Here is a 14,203-nt window from a genome sequence, read left to right as displayed (position 1 = left end):
ACCAGACACAAGATAATAGTTGATCATGTTTCAAGGAGCTTCAGACCAGACACAATATAATAGTTGATCATGTTTCAAGGAGCTTCAGACCAGACACAATATAATAGTTGATCATGTTTCAAGGAGCTTCAGACCAGACACAATATAATAGTTGATCATGTTTCAAGGAGCTTCAGACCAGACACAATATAATAGTTGATCATGTTTCAAGGAGCTTCAGACCAGACACAATATAATAGTTGATAATGTTTCAAGGAGCTTCAGACCAGACACAATATAATAGTTGATCATGTTTCAAGGAGCTTCAGACCAGACACAAGATAATAGTTGATAATGTTTCAAGGAGCTTCAGACCAGACACAAGATAATAGTTGATAATGTTTCAAGGAGCTTCAGACCAGACACAAGATAATAGTTGATCATGTTTCAAGGAGCTTCAGACCAGACACAATATAATAGTTGATAATGTTTCAAGGAGCTTCAGACCAGACACAAGTTAATAGTTGATCATGTTTCAAGTTCCTTGCAGACAGGCATTGAGTAGCCAATGTGATTTATAGGATATTTATTTTTAATCAGGATATTTTCTACCTGCAGGCTGCAATGTTTTTATTTGTTGGCTTTATGTCGGCTATTTTTAAAATAGTTGGTAATAGAAGTTACTTTTAGAATTTTGATTAACAACAATGATTGAGATAAAAACGTTATTATAAATTAAAACTGTTCCATGTGCATTTGAAAATCATAACTTGCACACAGATCGGTAGAAATGGTAAGATGAACTGGCATCCAAATGGAAAGGGTTGCTGACCGCTGGTGTAGCCTGTTACCTACTGGCAACTACAGAAAATAACAGCGGAATCTGTCAAGGCCAGCGGAATCTGTCAGGGCCAGCGGAATCTGTCAGGGCCAGCGGAATCTGTCAGGGCCAGCGGAATCTGTCAGGGCCAGCGGAATCTGTCAGGGCCAGCGGAATCTGTCAGGGCCAGCGGAATCTGTCAGGGCCAGCGGAATCTGTCAAGGCCAGCGGAATCTGTCAGGGCCAGCGGAATCTGTCAAGGCCAGCGGAATCTGTCAGGGCCAGCGGAATCTGTCAGGGCCAGCGGAATCTGTCAGGGCCAGCGGAATCTGTCAGGGCCAGCGGAATCTGTCAGGGCCAGCGGAATCTGTCAGGGCCAGCGGAATCTGTCAGGGCCAGCGGAATCTGTCAGGGCCAGCGGAATCTGTTGGGGTCGGGAACAGGTCAGGCTATCTTGATCTCTGGCTCCCTCGAGTCATTTGTGTCTTAATTATTTAAAATCACAGTGTGCTTAAAGCATCAGACAAGATCAGGAGCAACATATAGTTGATTTTATTAACAGGGTGTGTCTATATATGGGGAAATACACGTTTTAACATTAGACCAATCGATTGGTCGAAAGAACAGATGACTCGGTCGACTAATATATTGTAATTCTCGTTTTTTTGGGGGGGCGGCCCTACTGGCCACTGGCTGAACTGCACTTGTTTCCCAGGAATGAGGACAAACACCCTGAAGCTAGCCCTGGGTCACATAACGTAACGTTGACAAACACCCTGAAGCTAGCCCTGGGTCACATAACGTAACGTAGACAAACACACTGAAGCTAGCCCTGGGTCACATAACGTAACGTAGACAAACACCCTGAAGCTAGCCCTGGGTCACATAACGTAACGTAGACAAACACCCTGAAGCTAGCCCTGGGCCACATAACGTAACGTAGACAAACACCCTGAAGCTAGCCCTGGGTCACATAACGTAACGTTGACAAACACCCTGAAGCTAGCCCTGGGTCACATAACGTAACGTAGACAAACACCCTGAAGCTAGCCCTGGGTCACATAACGTAACGTAGACAAACACCCTGAAGCTAGCCCTGGGTCACATAACGTAACGTAGACAAACACCCTGAAGCTAGCCCTGGGTCACATAACATAACGTAGACAAACACCCTGAAGCTAGCCCTGGGTCACATAACGTAACGTAGACAAACACCCTGAAGCTAGCCCTGGGCCACCTAACGTAACGTTGACAAATACACAACCATCACTTCCTTCATTTTGGGGAGTTGACAGGAAGCCAATAAGAATCATAATTAATCCACAAAAACATGGATGTTGTAGACGTGTCCTGGATTCTAAAACTCACTAATATTACGAAAGGATTTAGGACTATGTATGAAACCTACCGATGAAGACTGGTGAGCTAATCAAAAGTCATTTTACCTTAATTTAACTAGGCAAGTCAGTTAAGAACGCATTCTTATTTACAATGACGGCCTCCCAGGGCCGTCAGTTTCCTGGGGTTGTTGACGGCTACGTTTTGATAAACAGCCACCAGCAGGAACAGAGAGACACACCCAACATGTTGGCAAAGATGGCCAGCTGCACGTCAGTCACCATTGTTATTTCTCGCTGATGTGTAATTTAGTTAACTGTGGGTTAACTGCCTTGTTCAAGGGCAGGAATGACAGATTTTTACCTTGTCAGCTCGGGGATTCGATCTTGCAACCTTTCAGTTACTAGTCCAACCCTCTAACCAATAGGCTACGCTGCCGCCCCATGGGACTGGATGTGTAGTCTTCCTACGGATCATGTGTTTGATTGATGTATGTATTTTACTGATGTATTGTGCATCTGGGGTATACTCAGAACAGAGAGAGAAAAAGAGACCAGTGGTAAGAAAAATAAAATGATTACTCTGTTTTGCTGTTGTGAAAAGTTCAGTTCCACCCACGTCAAGCCAACCATTCCTGGTAGCTTAATTAGGCTTGTCTCGTCAATGTCATAAATCAATTGTGAATTGAATCCTCTCCCACTCCTGGCCACACAGCCTCTGGAAAAACATGCACAAGGAACATCATGGGGAAATAGGTAAATGTCAGACCTGCTACAAGGAATTGATGGGACATTTAAAGGATAGGTCAGACAGTCATGGTACTAAAATACTACAACCCTCACCCTGACTCTACCTCCCCTAAAATACTACAACCCTCACCCTGACTCTACCTCCCCTAAAATACTACAACCCTCACCCTGACTCTACCTCCCCTAAAATACTACAACCCCTCACCCTGTCTCTACCTCCCCTAAAATACTACAACCCCTCACCCTGTCTCTACCTCCCCTAAAATACTACAACCCTCACCCTGACTCTACCTCCCCTAAAATACTACAACCCTCACCCTGACTCTACCTCCCCTAAAATACTACAACCCTCACCCTGACTCTACCTCCCCTAAAATACTACAACCCTCACCCTGACTCTACCTCCCCTAAAATACTACAACCCTCACCCTGTCTCTACCTCCCCTAAAATACTACAACCCTCACCCTGTCTCTACCTCCCCTAAAATACTACAACCCTCACCCTGTCTCTACCTCCCTAAAATACTACAACCCTCACCCTGACTCTACCTCCCCTAAAATACTACAACCCCTCACCCTGACTCTACCTCCCTAAAATACTACAACCCTCACCCCTGACTCTACCTCCCCTAAAATACTACAACCCTCACCCTGTCTCTACCTCCCCTAAAATACTACAACCCTCACCCTGACTCTACCTCCCCTAAAATACTACAACCCCTCACCCCTGACTCTACCTCCCCTAAAATACTACAACCCTCACCCTGACTCTACCTCCCCTAAAATACTACAACCCCTCACCCTGAGTCTACCTCCCCTAAAATACTACAACCCTCACCCTGACTCTACCTCCCCTAAAATACTACAACCCTCACCCTGACTCTACCTCCCCTAAAATACTACAACCCTCACCCTGACTCTACCTCCCCTAAAATACTACAACCCTCACCCTGACTCTACCTCCCTAAAATACTACAACCCTCACCCTGACTCTACCTCCCCTAAAATACTACAACCCTCACCCTGTCTCTTCCTCCCCTAAAATACTACAACCCTCACCCTGACTCTACCTCCCCTAAAATACTACAACCCTCACCCTGACTCTACCTCCCCTAAAATACTACAACCCTCACCCTGACTCTACCTCCCTAAAATACTGCAACCCTCACCCTGTCTCTTCCTCCCCTGCCCTAAAATACTACAACCCTCACCCTGTCTCCACCTCCCCTAAAATACTACAACCCTCACCCTGACTCTACCTCCCCTAAAATACTACAACCCTCACCCTGACTCTACCTCCCCTAAAATACTACAACCCTCAACCTGACTCTACCTCCCCTAAAATACTACAACCCTCACCCTGACTCTACCTCCCCTAAAATACTGCAACCCTCACCCTGTCTCTTCCTCCCCTGCCCTAAAATACTACAACCCTCACCCTGTCTCCACCTCCCCTAAAATACTACAACCCTCACCCTGTCTCTTCCTCCCCTAAAATACTACAACCCTCACCCTGACTCTACCTCCCCTAAAATACTACAACCCTCACCCTGACTCTACCTCCCCTAAAATACTACAACCCTCACCCTGACTCTACCTCCCCTAAAATACTACAACCCTCACCCTGACTCTACCTCCCCTAAAATACTACAACCCTCACCCTGACTCTACCTCCCCTAAAATACTACAACCCTCACCCTGACTCTACCTCCCCTAAAATACTACAACCCTCACCCTGACTCTACCTCCCCTAAAATACTACAACCCTCACCCTGACTCTACCTCCCCTAAAATACTACAACCCTCACCCTGACTCTACCTCCCCTAAAATACTACAACCCTCACCCTGACTCTACCTCCCCTAAAATACTACAACCCTCACCCTGTCTCTTCCTCCCCTAAAATACTGCAACCCTCACCCTGTCTCTTCCTCCCCTGCCCTAAAATACTACAACCCTCACCCCTGTCTCCACCTCCCCTAAAATACTACAACCCTCACCCTGACTCTACCTCCCCTAAAATACTACAACCCTCACCCTGACTCTACCTCCCCTAAAATACTACAACCCTCACCCTGTCTCTTCCTCCCCTGCCCTAAAATACTGCAACCCTCACCCTGACTCTACCTCCCCTAAAATACTACAACCCCTCACCCTGACTCTACCTCCCTAAAATACTACAACCCTCACCCTGACTCTACCTCCCTAAAATACTACAACCCCTCACCCTGACTCTACCTCCCCTAAAATACTACAACCCTCACCCTGACTCTACCTCCCTGCCCTAAAATACTACAACCCCTCACCCTGTCTCTTCCTCCCCTAAAATACTACAACCCCTCACCCTGACTCTACCTCCCCTAAAATACTACAACCCTCACCCTGACTCTACCTCCCCTAAAATACTACAACCCCTCACCCTGACTCTACCTCCCCTAAAATACTACAACCCTCACCCTGACTCTACCTCCCCTAAAATACTGCAACCCTCACCCTGTCTCTACCTCCCCTAAAATACTACAACCCTCACCCTGACTCTACCTCCCCTAAAATACTACAACCCTCACCCTGACTCTACCTCCCCTAAAATACTACAACCCTCACCCTGAGTCTACCTCCCCTAAAATACTGCAACCCTCACCCTGACTCTACCTCCCCTAAAATACTACAACCCTCACCCTGACTCTACCTCCCCTAAAATACTGCAACCCTCACCCTGTCTCTACCTCCCCTAAAATACTACAACCCTCACCCTGTCTCTTCCTCCCCTAAAATACTGCAACCCTCACCCTGTCTCTTCCTCCCCTGCCCTAAAATACTACAACCCTCACCCTGTCTCCACCTCCCCTAAAATACTACAACCCTCACCCTGACTCTACCTCCCCTAAAATACTACAACCCCTCACCCTGACTCTACCTCCCCTAAAATACTACAACCCCTCACCCTGTCTCTTCCTCCCCTGCCCTAAAATACTGCAACCCTCACCCTGACTCTACCTCCCCTAAAATACTACAACCCCTCACCCTGACTCTACCTCCCCTAAAATACTACAACCCTCACCCTGACTCTACCTCCCTAAAATACTGCAACCCCTCACCCTGTCTCTACCTCCCCTAAAATACTACAACCCTCACCCTGTCTCTTCCTCCCCTGCCCTAAAATACTGCAACCCTCACCCTGACTCTACCTCCCCTAAAATACTACAACCCTCACCCCTGACTCTACCTCCCCTAAAATACTACAACCCTCACCCTGTCTCTTCCTCCCCTGCCCTAAAATACTGCAACCCTCACCCTGACTCTACCTCCCCTAAAATACTACAACCCCTCACCCTGTCTCTTCCTCCCCTAAAATACTACAACCCTCACCCTGACTCTACCTCCCCTAAAATACTACAACCCTCACCCTGTCTATTCCTCCCCTAAAATACTACAACCCTCACCCCTGACTCTACCTCCCCTAAAATACTACAACCCCTCACCCTGACTCTACCTCCCCTAAAATACTACAACCCTCACCCCTGACTCTACCTCCCCTAAAATACTACAACCCTCACCCTGTCTCTACCTCCCCTAAAATACTACAACCCTCACCCTGACTCTACCTCCCCTAAAATACTACATCCCTCACCGTCTCTTCCTCCCCTAAAATACTACAACCCTCACCCTGTCTCTACCTCCCCTAAAATACTGCAACCCTCACCCTGACTCTACCTCCCCTAAAATACTACATCCCTCACCGTCTCTTCCTCCCCTAAAATACTACAACCCTCACCCTGTCTCTTCCTCCCCTGCCCTAAAATACTACATCCCTCACCCTGTCTCTACCTCCCCTGCTCTAAAATAGCAACGCAGTCAATGGCATTTGATTGGCAAGTTAATGTAGACATTTCAAACAATGTGTTTTCCATCAATACAAACCTACCTGACTGTTGACATGTAGTTTCACTCTTTGCAGATGCATAGAGATGTTGTTTTTCTTGGATCAAAATGGTGACAAACACAACTGTTACAGCCCTGGGCTCAGTGAAGCAGACAACTGTTACAGCCCTGGGCTCAGTGAAGCAGACAACTGTTACAGCCCTGGGCTCAGTGAAGCAGACAACCGTTACAGCCCTGGGCTCAGTGAAGCAGACAACTGTTACAGCCCTGGGCTCAGTGAAGCAGACAACTGTTACAGCCCTGGGCTCAGTGATGCAGACAACTGTTACAGCCCTGGGCTCAGTGATGCAGACAACTGTTACAGCCCTGAAGCAGACAACTGTTACAGCCCTGGGCTCAGTGATGCAGACAACTGTTACAGCCCTGAAGCAGACAACTGTTACAGCCCTGGGCTCAGTGAAGCAGACAACCGTTACAGGCCTGGGCTCAGTGAAGCAGACAACTGTTACAGCCCTGGGCTCAGTGAAGCAGACAACTGTTACAGCCCTGGGCTCAGTGAAGCAGACAACCGTTACAGCCCTGGGCTCAGTGAAGCAGACAACTGTTACAGCCCTGGGCTCAGTGATGCAGACAACCGTTACAGCCCTGGGCTCAGTGATGCAGACAACTGTTACAGCCCTGGGCTCAGTGAAGCAGACAACTGTTACAGCCCTGGGCTCAGTGATGCAGACAACTGTTACAGCCCTGGGCTCAGTGATGCAGACAACTGTTACAGCCCTGAAGCAGACAACTGTTACAGCCCTGGGCTCAGTGAAGCAGACAACCGTTACAGCCCTGGGCTCAGTGAAGCAGACAACTGTTACAGCCCTGGGCTCAGTGAAGCAGACAACTGTTACAGCCCTGGGCTCAGTGATGCAGACAACTGTTACAGCCCTGGGCTCAGTGATGCAGACAACTGTTACAGCCCTGAAGCAGACAACTGTTACAGCACTGGGCTCAGTGATGCAGACAACTGTTACAGCCCTGAAGCAGACAACTGTTACAGCCCTGGGCTCAGTGAAGCAGACAACTGTTACAGCCCTGGGCTCAGTGAAGCAGACAACTGTTACAGCCCTGGGCTCAGTGATGCAGACAACTGTTACAGCCCTGGGCTCAGTGAAGCAGACAACGGTTACAGCCCTGGGCTCAGTGATGCAGACAACTGTTACAGCCCTGGGCTCAGTGAAGCAGACAACTGTTACAGCCCTGGGCTCAGTGAAGCAGACAACTGTTACAGCCCTGGGCTCAGTGATGCAGACAACTGTTACAGCCCTGGGCTCAGTGAAGCAGACAACTGTTACAGCCCTGGGCTCAGTGAAGCAGACAACGGTTACAGCCCTGGGCTCAGTGAAGCAGACAACTGTTACAGCCCTGGGCTCAGTGATGCAGACACTGTTACAGCCCTGGGCTCAGTGAAGCAGACAACTGTTACAGCCCTGGGCTCAGTGATGCAGACAACTGTTACAGCCCTGGGCTCAGTGATGCAGACAACTGTTACAGCCCTGAAGCAGACAACTGTTACAGCCCTGGGCTCAGTGAAGCAGACAACTGTTACAGCCCTGGGCTCAGTGAAGCAGACAACTGTTACAGCCCTGGGCTCAGTGAAGCAGACAACTGTTACAGCCCTGGGCTCAGTGATGCAGACAACTGTTACAGCCCTGGGCTCAGTGATGCAGACAACTGTTACAGCCCTGGGCTCAGTGATGCAGACAACTGTTACAGCCCTGAAGCAGACAACTGTTACAGCACTGGGCTCAGTGATGCAGACAACTGTTACAGCCCTGAAGCAGACAACTGTTACAGCCCTGGGCTCAGTGAAGCAGACAACTGTTACAGCCCTGGGCTCAGTGAAGCAGACAACTGTTACAGCCCTGGGCTCAGTGATGCAGACAACTGTTACAGCCCTGGGCTCAGTGAAGCAGACAACGGTTACAGCCCTGGGCTCAGTGATGCAGACAACTGTTACAGCCCTGGGCTCAGTGAAGCAGACAACTGTTACAGCCCTGGGCTCAGTGAAGCAGACAACTGTTACAGCCCTGGGCTCAGTGATGCAGACAACTGTTACAGCCCTGGGCTCAGTGAAGCAGACAACTGTTACAGCCCTGGGCTCAGTGAAGCAGACAACGGTTACAGCCCTGGGCTCAGTGAAGCAGACAACTGTTACAGCCCTGGACTCAGTGAAGCAGACAACTGTTACAGCCCTGGGCTCAGTGAAGCAGACAACTGTTACAGCCCTGGGCTCAGTGATGCAGACAACTGTTACAGCCCTGGACTCAGTGATGCAGACAACTGTTACAGCCCTGGGCTCAGTGAAGCAGACAACTGTTACAGCCCTGGGCTCAGTGATGCAGACACTGATGGGTGTTGCTTTAACTCTGACAACCTGATGAGTTTATAATTTGAGAGAAAAAAGGCCTGCTGGTTGCCAGACTTCTCTTAACAAAGATAATCATGTCTCTGATAATGACAACAGTGAAACTTAGAGAAGCAGCACAGAGTAAGTGACAGACTTCTTTAGCTAGGGGTAATCACGTCTCTCTGAAAACGACAACTAGGCTTAAAACCTAGCGCTGCAGGAAAGCAGAGACATGGTAGGCCAGACTTCTCTTAACATAACCAATCATCTCTCTGTAAATGACAACAGTAAACCTAGTGCTGCAGGAAAGCAGAGACATGGATGACAGGCTCACACGTTCCAAAACGCCATCACATCTGTCCAGGAGAGATATCGCATCTGTCCAGGGAGAGATATCGCATCTGTCCAGGGAGAGATATCGCATCTGTCCAGGGAGAGATATCGCATCTGTCCAGGGAGAGATATCGCATCTGTCCAGGGAGAGATATCGCATCTGTCCAGGGAGAGAATAAGGATCATCAAAGAGCCTTAGTCAGAAATCAGCCGTATCACTGTAGTGTCGGTCCATATTAATAACCCCTGTAGTGTCGGTCCATATTAATAACCCCTGTAGTGTCGGTCCATATTAATAACCCCTGTAGTGTCGGTCCATATTAATAACCCCCGTAGTGTCGGTCCATATAAATAACCCCCGTAGTGTCGGTCCATATAAATAACCCCCGTAGTGTCGGTCCATATAAATAACCCCCGTAGTGTCGGTCCATATAAATAACCCCCGTAGTGTCGGTCCATATTAATAACCCCTGTAGTGTCGGTCCATATTAATAACCCCAGTAGTGTCGGTCCATATAAATAACCCCTGTAGTGTCGGTCCATATAAATAACCCCCGTAGTGTCGGTCCATATTAATAACCCCTGTAGTGTCGGTCCATATTAATAACCCCTGTAGTGTCGGTCCATATTAATAACCCCTGTAGTGTCGGTCCATATTAATAACCCCTGTAGTGTCGGTCCATATTAATAACCCCTGTAGTGTCGGTCCATATTAATAACCCCTGTAGTGTCGGTCCATATTAATAACCCCTGTAGTGTCGGTCCATATTAATAACCCCTGTAGTGTCGGTCCATATTAATAACCCCTGTAGTGTCGGTCCATATTAATAACCCCTGTAGTGTCGGTCCATATTAATAACCCCTGTAGTGTTGGTCCATATTAATAACCCCTGTAGTGTCGGTCCATATTAATAACCCCTGTAGTGTTGGTCCATATTAATAACCCCTGTAGTGTTGGTCCATATTAATAACCCTCCACACAGCAGAGGAAGGATGCCCATGCCCAGTCTTTTCTCTCTCCCAGTCTCTCTCTTCACCTCTCCCACACACTGTCTCTCTCTTCACCTCTCCCACACACTGTCTCTCCCTGTCTCTCTCTTCACCTCTCCCACGCCCTGTCTCTCGCTCTCTCACGCTGTCTTTCTCTCTCCCTCTCTCTCGCTCTCTCGCTCTCCATCCCAATTATTTTCCTCCCGTCCCAATTTTCCCGCAGGTGTGAATCTTGGCAGGTTGGTGTGGTACATGCCAAAACGGCATTAACCTACGACTATTCACTCAGGAATCCCACTTCATTCTTGATGGTCCAGAAATGTGTTCTTTAATGATCAGTCGGTTCTTTGGCCCGCTGGGGAACGCGGACAGCCTGTGAAGCCGAGTCCAAAGCAAAAAAAAAATGTGCCTTTTGAGTGAGGAGAGGGTGGCCAGAAACTTCATTACAGCCCCAGTTAGGATGTGTCCCAAATGGCAACCTACATTACAGCCCCAGTTAGGATGTGTCCCAAATGGCAACCTACATTACAGCCCCAGTTAGGGTGTGTCCCAAATGGCAACCTACATTACAGCCCCAGTTAGGGTGTGTGCCAAATGGCAACCTATGGGCCATGGTCAAAAGTAAGCAATATATAGGGAATTAGAGGTGTGAAACCTAAAAACAGCATAAACTACCATTCTTGCTAAGTGGGTGTAGTACAGCAGTAAGGTGAACGCCGCCTGGTAGGTAGCCCCGACGCCGCCTGGTAGGTAGCCCCGACGCCGCCTGGTAGGTAGCCCCGACGCCGCCTGGTAGGTAGCCCCGACGCCGCCTGGTAGGTAGCCCGACGCCGCCTGGTAGGTAGCCCCGACGCCGCCTGGTAGGTAGCCATAACACCACCTGGTAGGTAGCCATAACTGTGGTAGATTGAACTACATTACCCCCTAGTGGTCATACACAGGACCATATCTGCATTGTGAATTCATATGTAATTTAAAGATAATTTTCTTAGCGTTTAAAACGATTAACAAATAGCTGTTTAAAACATACAGGTTGGCATGTGGGACGCAGAACATCACTGTAGTTGGCCCTGCAGTGACCTTCAGCAGCTGGATCAGTCTCTTCCCACCAGCAGACAGCTCGTCACAGCAGTCATTCAAAACAAAGTCAGTTGGTCAGTTTCAACAAGGTCAGACTCCAGAGTATTAACATCCTAACAGACATTTGGATTTGGACAACTTTTTGTTGATTTCAGCCATTTTCTCTCCTACTTAAAAAACACCACTTCTCAAAAATAACTGCCCATTTGGTACTGATGAGCGAATTTTAAAATCTCACAACAACAAAAAGTCCCAAAATCTCGCCAGAGGAATGCAGGATTAAACGTTACGATGGGGTACAAAAGCCGTAGTGTTTAAGCGACGTCTTGAAAGACGTAGAATCTCCAAGACGAGGCAGACGGGGCCCTTCAGGGGGGAGACGATAGGAGTAATACATGGGTGATGCTCGTAGCTCCAGGGTACTACTCTGAGATAGAGAGCACCCTGACTGGGGTTTAATCTCTCTCGCTCGCCGTTTCTCGCACGCACTCTTTCCCCGTTTCTCTCGCGCACGCTCTCCCCATTTCTCGCGCGCACGCTCTCCCGTTCTCGCGCACTCTCTCCCGTTTCATGCGCACTCTCTCCCCGTTCTCGCACGCACTCTCTCCCCCGTTTCTCACGCACTCTCTCCCGTTTCTCGCACGCACTCTCTCCCGTTTCTCTCTCTCTCTCTCTCTCCCGTTTCTCTCTCCCTCTCTCTCCCCGTTTCTCTCTCCCTCTCTCTCCCCGTTTCTCTCTCTCTCCCGTTTCTCTCTCTCTCCCGTTTCTCTCTCTCCCCCGTTTCTCTCTCTCTCCCCGTTTCTCTCTCTCTCTCCCCCGTTTCTCTCTCTCTCTCCCCGTTTCTCTCTCTCTCTCTCCCCGTTTCTCTCTCTCTCTCCCCTTTCTCTCTCTCTCTCTCCCCGTTTTCTCTCTCTCTCTCTCCCCGTTTCTCTCTCTCTCCCGTTTCTCTCTCTCTCTCCCGTTTCTCTCTCTCTCTCTCCCGTTTCTCTCTCTCTCTCTCCCGTTTCTCTCTCTCTCTCTCCCGTTTCTCTCTCTCTCTCTCCCGTTTCTTTCTCTCTCTCTCCCGTTTCTCTCTCTCTCCCCGTTTCTCTCTCTCTCCCGTTTCTCTCTCTCTCCCCGTTTCTCTCTCTCCCCGTTTCTCTCTCTCTCCCCCCCTCACTCACTCTCTGTTTCTCCCTGTACTGTGATTCAGCAATTTGTAGACTGGAGCCAGCCAGCATAGAGCTCAGGCAGTAAAGGCTTCATGAAAGCCTCTTAAGCAGTGCATTATTGAAAGACAAAACCACGGCCCTGCCATTTTCAACATCATCAGAGATGAGAGGGGGAGGGGGTCCCAAAAATACAGAGCGGAGAGGAAAGGATGAGAGGAGGGAGGGAGCAGCACATTATAATACCCTCTCCATCATCAGAAATGGCACCAAGAAAACAGAACAGAGAGGAACGGAGGAGAGGAAGATGGATAACACGCTCTCCATCAGCACAATGACAGCCTCACCTGAACGTAGAATCCAAACGAGGCAGGCGAAGCAACTCAATTCTCCTTCCAGCGCCTTCCTCTCGGCCCGGGACTACGTCATAATTAAGAGACAGTGGCCCGTCCCCTACATTTTGCTATTTGGGACGTATTCACACTACCTTTAGACCAGGGTCCATAGGTAATAGGGTGCTATTTGGGACGTATCCACTACAACAGAGTTGGTTCCTTTCTCACTCTGCTAATGTCCCCAATCATGTGAATGAAACCACCAACTAGAAGCCTGCTGATCTATCTGCTCTCAGACTTTGGAGAGGCTTTACCATGTCACATCTCCAGTATCATTCAGTGATCTATATTCAATTAAACACCGGCCGGCAGGAGACGTGGAGGGAGAGAGAGGAGGAGAGGAACGGAGAGGGAGAGGAGGAGAGGAACGGAGAGGGAGAGGAGGAGAGGAACGGAGAGGGAGAGGAGGAGAGGAACGGAGAGGGAGAAGTGGAGGGAGAGAGAGAGGAGGAGAGGAACGGAGAGGGAGAAGTGGAGGGAGAGGAGGAGAGGCAGAGAAAACTTAACCATTAGTCTGTGGAATCTCCATCTCACAAATATAATCAGGCACCAGTGACCTTCAGCAGGAAGGAGAGGAAAGAAGGGAAGGGAAGGAAACAGAAAGCGGAGGAGAGGAAAGAAGGGAAGGGAAACAGAGAAAGTAGAGAAGAAAGAGGGGAATGAAACAGAGGAAGTAGAGAAGAAAGAGGGGGAATGAAACAGAGGAAGTAGAGAAGAAAGAGGGGAATGAAACAGAGGAAGTAGAGAAGAAAGAGGGGAATGAAACAGAGGAAGTAGAGAAGAAAGAGGGGAATGAAACAGAGGAAGTAGAGAAGAAAGAGGGGAATGAAACAGAGGAAGTAGAGAAGAAAGAGGGGAATGAAACAGAGGAAGTAGAGAAGAAAGAGGGGAATGAAACAGAGGAAGTAGAGAAGAAAGAGGGGAATGAAAGGGAGGAAGTAGAGAAGAAAGAGGGGAATGAAACAGAGGAAGTAGAGAAGAAAGAGGGGAATGAAACAGAGGAAGTAGAGAAGAAAGAGGGGAATGAAACAGAGGAAGTAGAGAAGAAAGGGGGAATGAAACAGAGGAAGTAGAGAAGAAAGAGGGGAATGAAAC

At 48.7% G+C, this 14,203-nt stretch overlaps 1 pseudogene; it reads right to left on the bottom strand.

Moving 5' to 3' along the window:
• Positions 1-2,038: 2,038 nt before the first annotated feature.
• LOC106594263 (dolichyl-diphosphooligosaccharide--protein glycosyltransferase subunit 4-like) lies at positions 2,039-3,006 on the bottom strand (annotated as a pseudogene).
• Positions 3,007-14,203: the final 11,197 nt, after the last annotated feature.

Source organism: Salmo salar, unplaced genomic scaffold (genome assembly GCF_905237065.1).
Source record: "Salmo salar unplaced genomic scaffold, Ssal_v3.1, whole genome shotgun sequence".
In the NCBI taxonomy this organism is placed as follows: Eukaryota; Metazoa; Chordata; class Actinopteri; order Salmoniformes; family Salmonidae; genus Salmo; species Salmo salar.
Note: the sequence above shows the minus strand (reverse complement) of the source record. Positions and strands in the feature narration are given on the sequence as shown.